Genomic DNA, 16,870 nt, shown 5'->3' with positions numbered 1-16,870 from the left:
ACAGAGCGCCACTCACCAACTCAGCAGTATCCCGAAGGTGCCAAGCCACACGAGCACCAGTCCCCCCTCCCCGCTGCTCGCACAGCTTGGTGCCTTCGGAATACCACTTGGTTGGTGAGTGGCGCTCTGACCAGCCAGAGAGAGGGGTTTCTGTGCAGCTGCTCTCTTACGAGCGGGCTCTCAAAGAGTCTGGCTCCAAAATAATAAGCCCCCTCCCCTGATAAGTCCAAGGCCATATTTCAGTGGTCAAAAGAAAATATATCTTATTTTTGGAGAAACAAGGTACTTACATTTCTTATTTCTTAACAACCATCTCCCTCAGAGAATGAAAGAGAGAGGGAGAGGGAGGGGGAGGCAGGGAGGCAGGGAGAGAGAGAGAGAGAGAGAGAGAGGGAGAGGGAAAGAGAGAGAGAAGGAATGAGTTTATCACTTACTCTGCCTGCCAGCCAAGGAGTTTCAGGGTTTAAAGTCCTGTCTCCCTTTTTCCAGCTCTTACAAGGAATTTGGACTTTCTTCCATCCCTTTCTCAGCCTTGGATATTGATCACATGTGCAAAGTATTTTGATAACAATCTCAAGTCTTTGATCCCTTTGGAGCAATTTACAGCCAATGGAAGCCTACTCTTCCTGAACAAACAAGAGAAACAGACTGCATACTGCTCTGCTAACTCACACTGTGCTTCAAGGCACAAAAATTCAATAACCATCATCACTCATTCATGCTTCCTCCATATGCAGGCACATGGGGAAAGCATGGTGGGGTCACGGGAGGGGGAGTTTTGATTCCAATTCAGTTCAGTCTTTCTCAACTTTAGTATATTTAAGATGTGTGAAGTTCAATTCCCAGAATTACCCAACCATGGGAATTGAAATGAAAGAACTCTGCATATCTTAAAATTGCCAAGAATCAGAAACATTGCTCCAACTATTGCAGTTGATGGTCAAGCATTCATATTTTTGCCTCAGACAATCAAGAACCAAAAAGACAATTCCATTTTGCAAACCTGCCTTTCTTGAGATTGCAGGTATGAATATAGTCACAAGACCTGAGGGAGGTTATATAGGCAAGCAATGGATCAAACATTTTGGTCTGTAGATATTGCTGGTGCACAATTCCTAGTTATGTTGGCTGGAGCTATTAGAAATAATAGTTGAGTCATTTCTGGAAGGTTAAAAGGTCATCACTCCTGGTCAATACATGATGGCATTCAGCAAGCAATTTTTCTCTATATCTATATCTATATCTATATCTATATCTATATCTATATCTATATCTATATCTATATCATCTATATCTATATCTATATCTATATCTATATCTATATCTATATCTATATCTATATCTATATCTATATCATCTATATCTATATCTATATCTATATCTATATCTATTTGTGCTGATAAATAAATAAAGGCTTAATGGCTAAGACGTCTGCCTAAGATGCAATACACCACAGGTTCGAATCCCAGTAAGGGTATGGCTAGCTGATGAGAGCTAAATAGCTTGAAATAGATCTATACTAGTCTCCCTTTATTTATATTTTTATCTAACCACGAATAAAATAAATCCCATATCCTATAAAATTATTTATCTTCTTGTTCTCTAATTTCAAATGTCAATTTACTCATTTCAGCACATTCCATTATTTTATGAATAACTTCCTCCTGTATTGGTATTTTCTCATTTCTCCAGTTTTTAGCAAATATAATTCTAGCTGCTGTTAGCACATTTACAATCAAATATTTCAGTTCTCTATTATATGTTTCCGGTATAATTCCCAATAAAAAGATCTCTGGTTTAAAGTCTATGTGTTTGTGTATCATTTTCTCCAACCAAGTGTGCATTTCAGTCCAATATCTTTTAGCTTCTATGCAAGTCCACCACATATGATAATATGGACCCGGTATCTGATGACATTTCCAGCACAGCAAGCAATTTTTCTGCCACATTGCTCACAAATAATCTCACTCATCTATGTGTGTCAATATTCAGGGACTTCATCTTCCAGCTGCTACCTACTATTTGTTTTTCTGAGTTACAGCTCTGCATCAGACCACAGGTAAACAAAAGGGTGATGCACAAGTTTGATTCTATGTCCCTGACAATCCGATGATCTTCAGGACTTTCGTCTTGCAGAATCCAAGTTGAGTCCTGTTTATGCAACTCAAAAGGTACACTGAATCTCTCAGACAACAACACGTACCAGAATGCATCTGTTCACCATCCTGCTACAGGTATATTCTGCTTCTTTGTGTACTTCATGCAAATGGTTATGGGTTTTTGTAATAGTGCTGCTGCCAGAAAACATAATACCTACTTCCGAGATGACAAGAAGCCACCACCTAAAAGATAAAGAGAACTGGTTGGCAACTCCACCCAGGGAGGTTTTTTTTTTTGGGGGGGGGGGGGTTCAAACTTTTTTTTCAAACTTTTTTTACCGGTTGGGGCGAATCAGTGTGAACCAGCTGAATATCACCTCTGTATGGTACGGTGCAAAAGATGGGGGGAGAGGTACCACTAATCATCACAGTGTTGTTAGTAGCAGTGCCATTTCTTCATCATTAAGGTCTTACGGCAGGGACCTTGTGTAACGTGTCTGTTGCCCAGAAGTAGTTTACATCAAAGGCAGAACTGAAATATTTATAATGTTGTTATGGTTGTGTTCTTTTCTTAATAGGACATAACAGGAGTCAGTTTGGTGTTGTGGTAGACATCAGGCCAGAACCGGGGAGACGATGAGTTTTAGTGTTGCCTTAGGCAAGGGTGTGTGTGACCTTGGGCCAGTCACTTTTTCTCCACCCTGGTAAGAAGGCAATGGCAAATCTATTCTGAAAAACCTTGCCAAGGGACTTGTCCAAGCAGTCTCTGAGAATCAGACATGATTGAACTGGGGGTGGGGGGTGGGGGCATAATAATGTTCTGCTAACATGATAGTGGTGTTTAATAAGAATCAGGGACAAATGTCCAGCATAATCTGCCCAATTGCTGTAAATCAGCTGAAAGGCAGAAAAATGGTTCCTGGTATTGTTCCTGCTTTGAATATGTACATGTGATTTCTTATTGCTGGAACTCATTCTATTATACCCTGTTCCATCATATCTTTCTCTCTCTCCTTTCCCAGAAAATAGTATATGCATGCCTGCAGGAGGGAAAGGCTTTTAAGCATATAAAAATGCTCTCATCTCAATATTATTTAGATATTGTTAAGAACCCTCTCCTTATCTTTCCATCCACCTTTGATATGAACTAAAACAATGTTTTTAGGCCTTAGCAACTTGGTGACCTGGTGATATTTCATTATAGTAGTAACCTTATCTGACCTACTTAGCTTTTTTAGGACAACCCAGGTTTGCTAGATATCTAAGTGTGTCCACATAGAATGAGCTGTAGCTCAAAGAAGGAACATCTGATTCATGTGCACTTGGCTCTATTATTTCCAGAAAGAACCTGCCTAAAGTCATGAAAATAATTGAGAGTTAGCATATGCAATATTGAGCTACAAAAACAACTTGACCAAATGTAGCATCTACTTGTCCAGGGTGTCACAATGGGATCTGCTTTGTTGTTTCACATTGTCTGGGGTCAAATATAATGCTAAACCATGTTCAATCTCCCATTGGCTAGGGATTTGCAAAACACAGTGCCATTCTTCCCTAATCTTGGCATCCTTCAGATATATGGAACAACTCCAGAATCCTCTGCAATATTAAGGCTGGACTATAAATTGTGGGAGTTGATGTCCAGGTCTCTGGAGATCATCCAGGATTAAGAAATCTGCACCATCATAAACAAGGTTGACAACCACAAACACATTTTGGTTTAATATGTGAACCAGGCTACTCATGAATATTCTTCTCCTTCAAGTGTATTTTTTACAGCCTGTCTATAAAATATCACCTCATCCATTCCATAAACTATAGATAAACAAGAGGCATTGTAACCATTCATTAAGTTGAATCATGAAACTTCACTGGTGCAGTTAATCCACATGCAGGAATGGAGCTGTCCTTAGTACTGTAATTTTTTTAAAATAACACACACAAACACACACACACATGCACACAAACACACATGAACACACCCTTTTCCTGCAATATGCAGACTTTTCTCAAAAGAGAATATTACTTTGAGACATGAAAGTTCTGCTAATCTGCAAAGAAGTCTGAATCAGTTGCATTTAAAAGACTCCTATGAAGTTAGAGCACCCACCCCACAAAAAAGCTGCTTGTCACCGTGCCTCTGAGTCATCACTACACCATTGTTTCCTCCTATTCACTTCTCACTGGCTGTGTAAAGACCCGGCACATCTGGTTTTCATTAAATAGCTGCTTTTTCCTCCAGTAAAAAATTCTAAAACATTCATCCACCACACCAGATGCCACCCTGGGTTCTCCTTCCAGTTAGGGAGGGAATGGAAATGAGTGTTTCTACCAAACAGAAGAACAAAGGAACAAGCTCAAGCGTGCTTTTATCTCTAAACTTACAAAGAAAAAGTTTCGGTACATCAAGGAACAGTCTGAAAGTTGAGTCATGCCAACTCAACTTACTTCCTTGTTGGTTTGTGACATTGAGCTGTCATCCCAGACGTTTCATCAATCTGAGAAAATTAGTTAGGCAGAGAGTCACTGGAATGTACCAATGCCTTCTGCACCAACCTCAAGGGATTCCTCCCCAAAGCACATGGCAATCTATCTTCTTCTATCTCTATCTATAAGCTCCCAGAGCTGGTTTTGATTGATTACTCATTGTGTTCTGAGGTTCCAGCTCCGGAATAAAAGCTCTGTGTGGACACTCGACATTCTGGCTTTCCCCCCCCCCCCGAAATTGGCTGGTGTGTGTGTGTGTGTGTGTTTGTGTGGAGCGCCTTGAGCAATTTCAACCAAACTTGGTACACTGATGACTTACCCTTTGGAAACAAATACTGGGGGCAGGGGGGGAAGACACCCCTGGTGTGTGGGTGTGTCTGTGTGGGTGTGTTCCAGCCTAACTCTGGGGCGCCTCCAGCAATTTCAACCAGACTTGATACACAGATGACCTACCCTCTGGAAACAAATACTGGGGGGAGGGAATACCCTGGGGGGGGGATGTCTGTGTGTTCCAGCATAACTCTGGAACGCCTGGTCCATTGAGGCGAGCAAGTGTGGCATCCTAGAGTGGCAATTGTTTGTGATGTCATGGGAGGGAGAAGGGAGAGGCATCAACCTCAGGGGTTTCCTCCCCAAAGTGTGTGGCAATATGTCAATAAATATTTCGATCACTCTTTGTCTAACTAATTTGCTCTTGATGAAGCTGCTTCAATGAACAGTGAAAAATTTCAAGCCAATAAGGAAATAAGTCCAGTTGCCATAACTCAAGTTTCAGACAACAATCAGTATTTTCCAAATTGTATTTCCCGGTTCCTAACTTTACATTCCTACAGAACAGGAATCTTCTTGGACCCTGGTTAATTTCCAATCGATTCTCTCCTTGCACAAATACTTTTTCTGACCTGCTATCAACTCAAATCTAAACGGCTGTAGCGTTTGGGGGAAGTGGATGGATCAATGAGAAAGTATGGAAATGTTGAGTCAAAGCTTCCAGAAAGAGACGTGATTGTCTCTGTTTTGATACAAAGTTATTCTGTGTACTCTCAGGGGTGTTCTGTTCTACAAAAAAAGAGTCAATAAAAAGCTTGAAGAAGCTACATTTTTTGAAACAAATATCTGAACTTAGCACCAGAAAAGCTAGTGGTGTCGTTGCATTTCTGATATTTATTCAGCTTCTTCTTCTACAACTGTTTTTCTTCTTATTTCCAGGATTTAGTTTCCAACATATTTTTTTAAATGCTTCTTAGTCATAGTTGGCAAATGCATAAAATTGTTTATAAAATTGCTTTAAAAAACATTACATCAGGTGTTTTTCTGCGTATGATATTTTATCATAGTGTTTTCAACGAACTGGAAGTCGAAACTATAACCCTGGGAAAATTATACCACATCTCTGGTATGAGACAGTGATTTATACTTTGAAATTTATTTAATTGTTCCATAATAGGTATCCTCCCTTATTATATTCCATTGCCCAGACATACTTTACATTGTTCTTATCTGCACAAGTAAACCTTTGCCAAGAATTTTGTATGCTACTGTTCAGAACCAGAAAAACAGGATCTTTTATGTATCTTCTAGCCCATCTTATGTAAGAAAGCAAATCTTTAAAAGTAAAATAAAAACCATAAAATACTGTAAGCTCCAATTCTGGAAGCACAGAGTAGCTTATAATAAGCCAATACAGAGTAAAATAAAGATCTCCACTTAGAGATGGGTGTTAATCAGCTGGTCCCAAATATTCACTTTATATATTCTCACTCTTTTAAATCTTGGAAGTACAAGGGGGTCCAAATATTCAGGAGTAGTCTGTTCAAGCAACAGCTATAAGTCTGAGTAGATCCTCCAGGTTACAAGCCTTCAGTGAAATACAACCTGGTTTCAGGCCAAGTTACGGGATAGAAAAGGCCTTAGTTATACCAGTGATGGTATAACTAATTGGCCGAACTGGTTGTGGTTTGGAAGCCTGGGTCACTGGAACTGTGAGCAACCCAGGCCTGCCACGCCCCCGAACCGGTTCTCCGGTTCTTGTTTTTTGCTTTTGCACATGCACAGAACAATTTTTATTGACTTTAGTGACCGTCCCAAGTATCAAAAATGTGACATGACATTTTTTCACAGTTACAACCTTTGCAGCATCCCCCTGATCATGTGATCAAAATTCAGACGCTTGGCAACTGGCTCATATTTATGACCATTGCTGCATCCCAATCAGAGGCGGTATTCAGCTGCTTCAGACCGGTTCTCTCGAACTGGTAGTAACAATTCTACAGTTCGGCAAATGCCACCACTCATTGGCCCTGCCCACACAGTCACACCCATCCAATCACATGACTGCCTAACCATTCCCACCAAACCACACCCACTAAGCCACCCCACAGAACCAGTAGTAAAAAAAATTGAATCCCACCACTGATCCCAATGTTATGTGAGCCCCTTCTGCGACCTTATGACAAGCAAAGTCAATGGGGAAGCCAAATTCACTTAACAACCGGGTTATTAACTTATCCGCTGCAGGGATTCACTTAACAACTGCAGCAAGAAACATCATAAAATGGGGTAAAACTCACTTAACAAATTTCTCTCTTAACAACAGAAATTTGGGGCTCAATTGTGGCCATATATTTTAGTATTGCTCCAAGTGTCCCTTTTACTATTTTATCTGTCAGAGCTTGTTCATAAACCAGGAACTTCCCTGGATTGGTGGTTCCCTGGTAGACAGTCTGCCAAAAGTCACTGCCACCCATTTAATCCAGAGTCAACTAATCACTCAATCACGAGTTTGGGGAAAACTCCAGGTATCCTTCAGAAACTCACGGGATTCATTAAACCCTGGGCAAATGCTACCAAATATATGTAGTCCTCATTTAGTGACAGCTCTGTTTAGAGGCCATTAGCAGTTAAAAGAGTGATGAACAAGGAAGCTTGCAACCAACCTTGCATTTATGGTCCTTTTTTTGCAGGTCTGTAAAGTGAAGGAAAGCTGAAATAATAAAATCATGAGAATAACCACTTCACTTAACGACTGAGTTGCAGTGCAAATATCTACGGTGTCAGTAAACGCTATGGAAACTGGTGACTTACCTGATCATGATAAAAGATTGATGACAATGTTCCCCACCTTCAGCTCATGGTCCAATTTGTAATTCACTTTTGTAATCACTTGGGACATGCACATAATGCAACACTCCAGTATTTGGTTCCTGAAAAAAATAGAGCGGGGAATAAGGAGTAAGGTTTCACTCCTCTGAATCCTAGTTCAGTGATGGAGTGCCGAAAAGGTCATGTGGAAACATTGCATGCGCTTATTGGGGCTGCATTCCAGAAAAGCCATATTTCCGGGTTCTAGTGCGCATGCGCGCCTGGTGATCAGCTGGCCAGCACACATGTGCAGGCCACTTTTCGGCACTGCCACATGCCTGAAGTGATAGCGCTCTGGAAAAGCCGAATGTCTGGGTTCTGGCATGCATGCGTACCCGACTATCAGCTGGCCAGCGTGCATGTGCACACCAGTTTTCGGCACTGCCGTGCGCGTGAAGAACAGCTGATCATCATGCACTCATGTGAGCCAGAAACCTGGAAAACGAACAGGCAAGGCCGCACGTGCCAGGCAACATGGCTTCACGTGCCACTTTGGGCACACGTGCCATAGATTCCCCATCACGGCCCTAGTACTTTGAAAGCTGTGATCTTCCCTGGTGTGACTTTACAACTTGGGTCTTAGCCTTTCGTCACTCTTAGCCTTTCATCAATCTTTCACATTGTTCTTGACTTCTGTAGACAAGCTGGTAGACCTGCAACTACCAGGTATCTCCAGGTCTTCTGAACTCAAATTTATTCACCAATTGCTGCCACCTGGCATATGCAATATTTGGGCCACTTTTGTATTCCATGCATTTTTTTCTGGAAACCCAAACTAATGACTGCTGTAGGAAACACAACTGGAAAGAGATGATACTGAATCATCTATCTATCTGATATGTAGTTTGCCTCAGTGACATCAGTTACACAAGGTAGCTATTAAAAATGAAGGAATTGTTTGTTGGCACAGGTTTAAGGTCAGTGAGTTTAACAAAACCATGCTGCCATAAGGGGAAACAATATGAAGAAGCTGAGGTATGTTGGGAACCTGGGACAAATAAAGATTTGAATCCTATGCACATTACCCGGGAGTAAATTTCACTGAACTTTAAACTCAGAAGGACTTATTAAAGCGTAGTACGTATAAAACTGATCATGCTAGTGACACATGAAATTGATCTAGCTGATTTGACTGAGCTTGCAATTTAATCAAGATTAATATTTGGATGGGGGCTGCTAGAAAATCCCAGAGCTTTGATTAAAAGGGGAAGTAAAAAGAACACCCTAGAAGACAGTGATGTAAAGTCATTTTTCTAATACTGCCAAAAATTTGCACAGGAGTCAAAGTAAATCATTAGAAGTTAACCTGCACTTGGGATCATCTTTACTTTCACCAAATTTATTTGACCTTGGCTAAAATAAGCAAGGTTGGTTAGTATATGTATGACAGACCTCCAAAAATTCCAAAGCTATAAGATAGAGACTGTAAAATATATCTTCATTGTAAAAATATCCATGAAGAGCCAGGTTGACTCCAAGGAGTCTTTACTTTATGCACTGCATTGTCCATATAACAGCAAATTATTATCAGGATGAAAAATCCTACATTACCAATTGAGATAAAGTTTGGAGAGCAAAATAGCTGTTCTTTCTACAGTAGATATCCATTCCAATCCATATGATTTCCCCCAAACGCCCTATCCCCATCATGACATACAGGTAGTCCTCAACGTACGACCACAACTGAGCCCAGCATTTCTGTGGCTAAACGAGACAGTTGTCTGTCCCATTTTATGACCTTTCTCGCCACAGTTGTTAAGTCACTGTAGTTGTTAAATTAGTAATATGGTTGTTAAGTAAATCCAGCTTCCCATTGACTTTGTTTGTCAGGAGGTCGCAAAAGGGGATCACATGACCCTGGGACACTGTGACTGTCATAAATATGAACTAGTTGCCAATCGTCCAACCTTTGCTCATGTGACCATGGGGATGCTGCAAAGGTCGTAAATGTGAAAAATGGTTGAAAGTCACTTTTTTCAGTGCTGAAAAAATGGTCACTAAGTTAATGGTTGTAAGTTGAGCATTATCTATATAGAGATAAATATTATGGTGGAATCTGCACCTGGAGTGAAGGGTTGAAGTTAAGAGACTGACTAGCTTGGAATCTCTGCAGAAGAGAAAGGGACAGATTCTCTCTCTCTCTCTCTCTCTCTCTCTCTCTCTCTCTCTCTCTCTCTCTCTCTCTCTCTCTCTCTCTCCTCTCTCTCCCTCTCTCTCCCTCTCTCTCTCTCTCTCTCCCCCCTCTCTCTCTTTCTCTCTCTCTCTCACTCACATACACACCACTAAAACCCTTGGAGCCTTTATCCGGTTATTCCCAGGAGGGTGCGGTCAGTCTAGTGAGATTCTTGTAAATAGGCAAGTATCAATAAAGAAACTTCTCAAACCAGCTCATGGTGTTGTCCTGGTTCTTTGTACCTAACATTATATTTCCACCCTAATAAGGAAATAATTCATGTCAAGGAGAATGTTATAGAGAGGACTGAGTTGCTTCACTGCATGTGAAAACTGGACTTTAACCTATCTTTACTTCAAAAGTGTTTTACACTCCAATTGTGCACAGGAAAGCAAAGCAGCACATAGAACAGTGACAGCAAACTTTTTTCGCCTCGGGTGCCAAAAGCACACATGCACGATATATCATGTGTGCTTGCATGCCTACATGCTGTGCCCCTTGCACATGCATGCATGACACACCCCACTGCCCCGCATATGGAGGCTTCAGGAGGCTTCCTGGGGAGGACGAAAAACAGCCCAACACACAAACCGGAAGTTCATTCCCAAATTTCCAATTTGCGCAAGGGAAGCCTCCAGAGGGTGAAAAATGGCCAAAAATCAACGCCGAATATCAGCTGACCAGCACGCATATGTGCACTGGAGCTGACAGGGCAACACCTTGCATGCCCTCAAAAATGGCTCCACATGCCACCTGTGGCACGCGTGCCATAGGTTCGCCCTCACGGACATAGAGAAAAACCAGATGAACAGAGCCCGCATCACAGAGGCCACCATTTCCTAATCACTTTCTGATACTCGGTGTCTAAAGAGGGTTCCATTTTAACTACAAATCTCCTTGAACTAATAGAGAAGCAGTAATAAAATATGAATTGTGTTTCGTACAAAATATAAACTTTGCACTAAACCAGAATTTTGCTAACCACACTTCTAAATAAATCCCAATTATGTGGACTTGATCATCACTCTACCATGCAAACAAGGCAGCAAACCAAAATCAGACTTAGGGTGGAGCATGAAGAAAAATATTTAATGGAGTCACAAGATGCCCATTATCTTTCAGTTTCGGCTTGACTAGGTGCTTCCAAGAGTGCCTCATATCTCTTCTTCCTTTACTTCCTTGAAAGATAAGATAAGATAAGTTACTGCATTGCAGTAACCTGGAAATTCACGTGGAGCTATTAGGGCAACACCCAATATGGCTGCCAGATCAGCTGCTGGGGTATTTATGGCACAGAATTAAATATTGTTTCCTGCTAATTGCACAGAATAATGTCAATTTGGTTGTTCTCAAGTTCAAAAGTTCAAAGATTGAAACTGTCAGAGATTGAAACCAGTGTCAGGTGAATTTCCACATATAAAGGCATCGTTAACTGGAAAAACAAGGAGTTACGTAACTGAAAACACCAACCTGACAGCACTCGTTCCCCCACAATGGGCACCTCATCTTAGAAGCTATCAAATAGCTTTCCCCACTATTCATGAATCAGATGTGAACTGGTATATTTTTCCTGTTGCCACTCATACCTGGAGATCCAGGTAGAAGGTAGAAATGCCCCTCTGCCTGCCTGTCTTCACTAGTCCTTCAAAAAGTAAGTGAGCTGCTGCTTGACAGAATCGTCATAGAAGATGTAGTAGTTGTCACAATTTTACCTCCGTCTTATGTTGAATCCAAGGAAATGGACATGCAGTCTGCCAGTTACTCACTCTCATATTGGGATCAGTTTTTCAGGGACTAGCAAAGCACCCACAATGGAAATAATGTTAATTTGCAACACAGCATATGCTGCTGCATTGTTCCTGTTAGGGGCTTTCTGTTTTGTTTCCCACAATGGAAATAATGTTAATTTGCAACACAGCATATGCTGCTGCATTGTTCCTGTTAGGGGCTTTCTGTTTTGTTTTTTGTATCTTGTTTGGCGTCACATGCATCACAAGATCAGACTCTCTGAAAAATGGCATTCTACCAAATAAACCTACCTGATCTTTAAGGTCTTTGGGGAAGATTCTTAGCTCAGTCTCATTATTAGAAGCACATTTAAAGGTAAAGGTTTCCCTTGTCCAGTCGTGTCTGATTCTAGGGGGCAGGGCTCATCTCCGTTTCTTAACCAAAGGGGCCAGCATTGTCCAAAGACATTTCTGTGGTCACATGACCAGCATGGCTATATGCCAAAGGCACCCAGAACACTGTTACCTTCCCACCAAAGTGGTACCTATTTATCTACTCACAGTTGCATGCTTTCAAACTGTTAGGTGGACAGGAAGTGGGAGCTCACCTCATTGTGGGCACTTGGGTCTCAAACCAGGCTGTCAGCTTTCCATATGACAAACTCAGCATCTTTAGCCATGGAGCCATCATGCCCCTTTAGAAACACATTTAGTAGGAGCATAAACAAAGATCGTCTTAGTATTTGCATCTCCATGATGCCTATATTTATTATCTCATTTTTCTTAGTTCATAGGCTAGGTTCACACAACACATTAGGTTGAAATGTGGTTCGACATGTCACGTAAATACAAACAGTGGCTACTAGCATCTGCGATATAATTCAGGCTAGATCCTTCTACTTAGCCTCTTATAAGCAAGGAATGACAATTGCTTTATTTATGTTTAATTATGATTTTGTTTTTTAATCTTCATTTAAAACATAAATATGTTTTGTTTCAAATCTGAAATCAAACAAGTTCTTAGAAGTTCAGGCAAGCCATTCTGGACAGGTCATGCTTGGCCAATGCAAAACTGAGAACACTGTTCACGAAGACACTTCTGGAGAAGTCTTATGGGCCAAATAGGACTATTGTCCCTCAATTTTCTCCTCTCGTGGATTCTAGGTCAGCATAGTTGTTAATTTTCACAGGATCTTCCTTTCCCTAAGCTATCATGGCACTCTTGAATTTATGCATAACATACTAAGCCATCTCTTCTGCCACTCCCAAACAAAGAAAAGATTTGGTGGGTCAGTTGGATATACTGTGACTGAATTCAAGAGGGACTGTGGTTTTGTAGAGTTAGGGGAAAGGCAACACTGGGAAGAATGGGGGAGCTGGCCAGATTAAATTTAAGGACAGTGGTCTACCTGCCCTAATGTGAGACATTCTGGGGAAAGTAATAGGCAATTAAGCATAGATAATCAAGAGATAAAGGGGATTCTACTGCAATTCAGTAGCAAAACACCAAGATATAAACATTAAAATCATTCAAAAAGTTTCTACTTTAATGAGCTCACTATGAATGATGGTTGAATATTATTTGGGCAGGTTCCAGTTTTGCATTAACACCAAAACTTTGGGGATACCTTACTGAAGTTTGTGTAAGTCTTGTGGGTTTTTTTTTTGTTTGTGATCTCGCTTCTTTGATTTTGTACCTTTCTATCTTCACAGACTTTCTTTTCCCTAGTTCTCCTTTTCTGTTGTTGCTTTTCCTTTCTTCCTATTCTCCCCACTCAGAAACATTTTGCTCAAACGTGTTTCAGTTTGAGCACAGACACCTGAAAGCGGCTATTCTGAGCACATAATAGTTCAACCATGAAACATTCTGCATACCCCCATTTATTTATTATTATTTATTATTTATAGCTAGCGTAACTGCCATGTTGGAGGAAAACACAAGACATACATTTAATGAATGCCATTTGATATTGTAATGGTATTTGCATGCCAGCCTTGCTCAGCTCTTTCTAGATATTAGATAAGATACCTTCACAACCAATATTCTCAGTTGTAATTCTTGAGAAAATTTTCGTGTCACTATCTTAGCTACAAGAACTAGGCTATAAAAGATTGAGCAATTTATATGAGAGAACAAGAGAAAGGGAAACTTGCAAACTTGCAGACTTTCCTAGCAAATCATACCACTTCTTTAAAAAAGGACTAAGGGTGACATGATATCAGTGTTCCAATATCTAAAACATTGTCACAAAGGAGAGGGGATCAACCTATTCTCCAAAGCACCTGAAAGAAGAACAAGAAGCAATAGATAGGAAACTAATCATGGAGAGAACCAACCTAAAACTAAGGAGAAATTTCCTGACAGTTACTTAATCAGTGGAATGGCTTGCCTCCAGAAGTTTTGAGTGCTCCAACAATGGAGGTTTTAAGAAGAGACTGGACAATAGTTTGTCTGAAATGATATAGGGTTTCCTGCTTGAGTAGGCAGTGGACTAAAAGACCTCCAAGATCCCTTCCAACTCTGTTATTCTGTTTATTAACAATTTAATATTAATATGAATTAACATTAGCAAACTACAATGCTAATGCAATCAAAAACAGCTACATTACACAGGAAATTCAGTATTATCACTTGTCTACTTTTCAATAGGTTGTTGCAAACCACTCAAGTTGCCTATTCAGCTTGACTATGGAGTGCTCAGATCAAACTCCCTCGCTAAAGGAAGTTTTACGTCCCTTCAAAGCACGGGGTTGGGTGTGGATACAGTTCTTCACTAGGAGTTCCCCGTTGCAGCCCAGGTGAAGAGAACCCTACCAAGTCCTTCTGACAACCCTCAAAATAGCAGAGCAAGACTCCTGGAGCCATTGTTTACACATGAAGTCTGAAGTAGGGGACCACAGCAATGAGATGAACATAACCACCTGAATATCTCCTATCCAGCTCATCAGAGACCCATAAACCAGGGGTGAAATCCAGAAGGCTCTGACAGGTTTTGGAGAACTGGTAGTGGAAATTTTGTGTAGTTCGGAGAACTGGTAGCAGAAATTTTTAGTAGTTTAGAGAACTTGTAGTGGAAATTTTGAGTAGTTCGGAGAACTGGCAGTGGAAATTTTGAGTAGTTCAAAGAACTGGCAAATGCCACCTCTGGCTGGCCACAGAGTGGGGTGGGAATAGAGATTTTGCAGTATCTTTCCCCTGCCATGCCCACCAAATCACACCCACAGAATCCATAATAAAAAAAAATTGCATTTCAGCACTGCCATAAACTAACCAGAGGATACCAGAAACTCTATTCCATCTGAACAAAGCCACTAGAAGAGACTTATTGGGACAATGGGACTCACTTTCTGTGTATTTTATTAGCAACAAGGGCAGAAGGATTCGTAGGATCTTGCTGTCAAAATCTACCTCCACTTCAAGCAGGCATCCTGTGCTCTTTTACCTAGCCCAGAACAGATCATATTTTTAAAAAAAACATGTATCTTGATTATCTACAGAAAAGATGAAAAAGTGAGCATGTGCTAATCAGGCCCTATCAGACTACCTTGTGTACTGTTGGAAGAAATGTCCTTCTGGGTTCAGTTCCAAGTGGGGAAAAGACACTGGAAACATGGAGGCTTGGAAGATGGTTTAATGGTGGACAGGATCACATGGCTTGAGCTCCTGAACAGAAAAGGGGGATCACATGCTTCCAGATGTTGGGTGAAGAAGAAGAAAAAACAGATGCTGAAAGTCCCTAGTTTTATGCCCTCTCTGGACTTTGAACCTGAGCTTGTATTCTGACTGGTTGTCAGGCCCCTATGGGGCCATAGAGGGACAACTCTGTAGGCTGTGTTTGAGTACAAGTTTGGTTGAGCATTGCTTCATCCCAGGTATCCTGTTGTGAGATGGATACTATCATGCCTTAATCCCATAACCCTGGAGATGAAGGGGAGATTTTTGTTATGTAGAATAGACTGCTTCAGGCCTTTTAATGGCCCATTGACAAAGGTGGGGGCTATTAAAAGTGAGTTTGCTTCCTACCCATTTCATATCCAGGGAAATATAATATTCTGCCTTTTCAATATTTTATAGGATATTTCATTTTTCTAGGAGAGGGGTTAGGTTAGGTTAGGTTAAAGTTTATTTATATGCCGCCCTTTTCCCTGGGGGGACTCAGGGCGGCTCACAACTTAAAAGGGGGGGGGAGACAAACTTTAACATATAAGACAATACATAGTTAAAACACAACGTTCATACCATTCGGGCAGGTTACAGTCTTAACCCCAGGCCTGACGGGATAGCCAGATTCTGAGGGCTGTGCGGAAGGACTGGAGGGTGGTGAGGGTACGAATCTCCACAGGGAGATCGTTCCACAGGGTCGGAGCTGCCACCGAGAAAGCTCTCCTCCGCGTGGTTGCCAGTCGACATTGACCGGCAGATGGAACTCGAAGGAGGCCTAATCGATGAGATCTGATAGGTCGCGTGGAGGTAATTGGCAGTAGGCGGTCTCTCAAGTACCCAGATCCAATACCATGAAGGGCTTTGTAGGTGACAAGTAGCACCTTGAAGCGTACCCGGAGATCGACAGGTAGCCATTGCAGCTCGCGGAGGATAGGTGTTATGTGGGTGAAGCGAGGTGCACCCACAATCGCTTGCGCGGCCACATTCTGGACTAGCTGAAGTCGCCGAATACTCTTCAAGGGCAGCCCCATGTAGAGCACGTTGCAGTACTCCAGCCTAGAGGTCACAAGGGCACGAGTGACTGTTGTGAGAGCCTCCCGGTTCAGGTAGGGGCGCAACTGGTGCACCAGGCGAACCTGGGCAAATGCCCCCCTGGTCACAGCTGACAAATGATGTTCGAAAGTCAGCTGTGGGTCCAGGAGGACTCCCAAGTTGCGGACCCTATCTGAGGGGTATAGTGTTTGACCCCCCCAGCCTGAGAGATAGAATACTTGCCAAATTGGTGGGAGGGAAACACAACAGCCACTCGGTCTTATCTGGGTTAGCCCTCATCCAGTCCCTAACAGCTTCAAGTCCCTGGTTCATCACTTCCACTGCTTCATTGAGTTGGCACGGGGTGGACAGATACAACTGGGTATCGTCCGCATACTGGTGGTATTTTATCCTGTGCCGCTGAATGATCTCGCCCAGCGGTTTCATGTAGATGTTGAAAAGTAGGGGGGACAGGACCGAACCCTGTGGCACCCCATATGTTAGGGGCCTAGGGGTCGATCTCTGCCCGCCAACTGACTGCGACCTG

The 16,870-nt window shown here is 41.8% G+C and overlaps 1 long non-coding RNA gene across 1 annotated transcript in view; it reads right to left on the bottom strand.

The window, feature by feature from the left end:
- The window catches only part of LOC106544531 (uncharacterized), a 112,135-nt gene that overhangs the window by 85,723 nt on the left and 9,542 nt on the right, over positions 1-16,870 (bottom strand). Inside the window, exon 2 of the long non-coding RNA XR_001313227.2 lies at positions 7,671-7,789. This is a non-coding gene — a long non-coding RNA (uncharacterized LOC106544531). The remainder of the gene's footprint in view (positions 1-7,670; positions 7,790-16,870) is intronic.

The sequence above is a fragment of the Thamnophis sirtalis genome, unplaced genomic scaffold (genome assembly GCF_051295495.1).
Source record: "Thamnophis sirtalis isolate CommonGarterSnake01/CBP01778 unplaced genomic scaffold, rThaSir2_p1.2 scaffold_5, whole genome shotgun sequence".
Classification (NCBI taxonomy): Eukaryota; Metazoa; Chordata; class Lepidosauria; order Squamata; family Natricidae; genus Thamnophis; species Thamnophis sirtalis.
The sequence above is the reverse complement of the archived record's forward strand: the minus strand, read 5'-3'. Positions and strand labels throughout refer to the sequence as shown.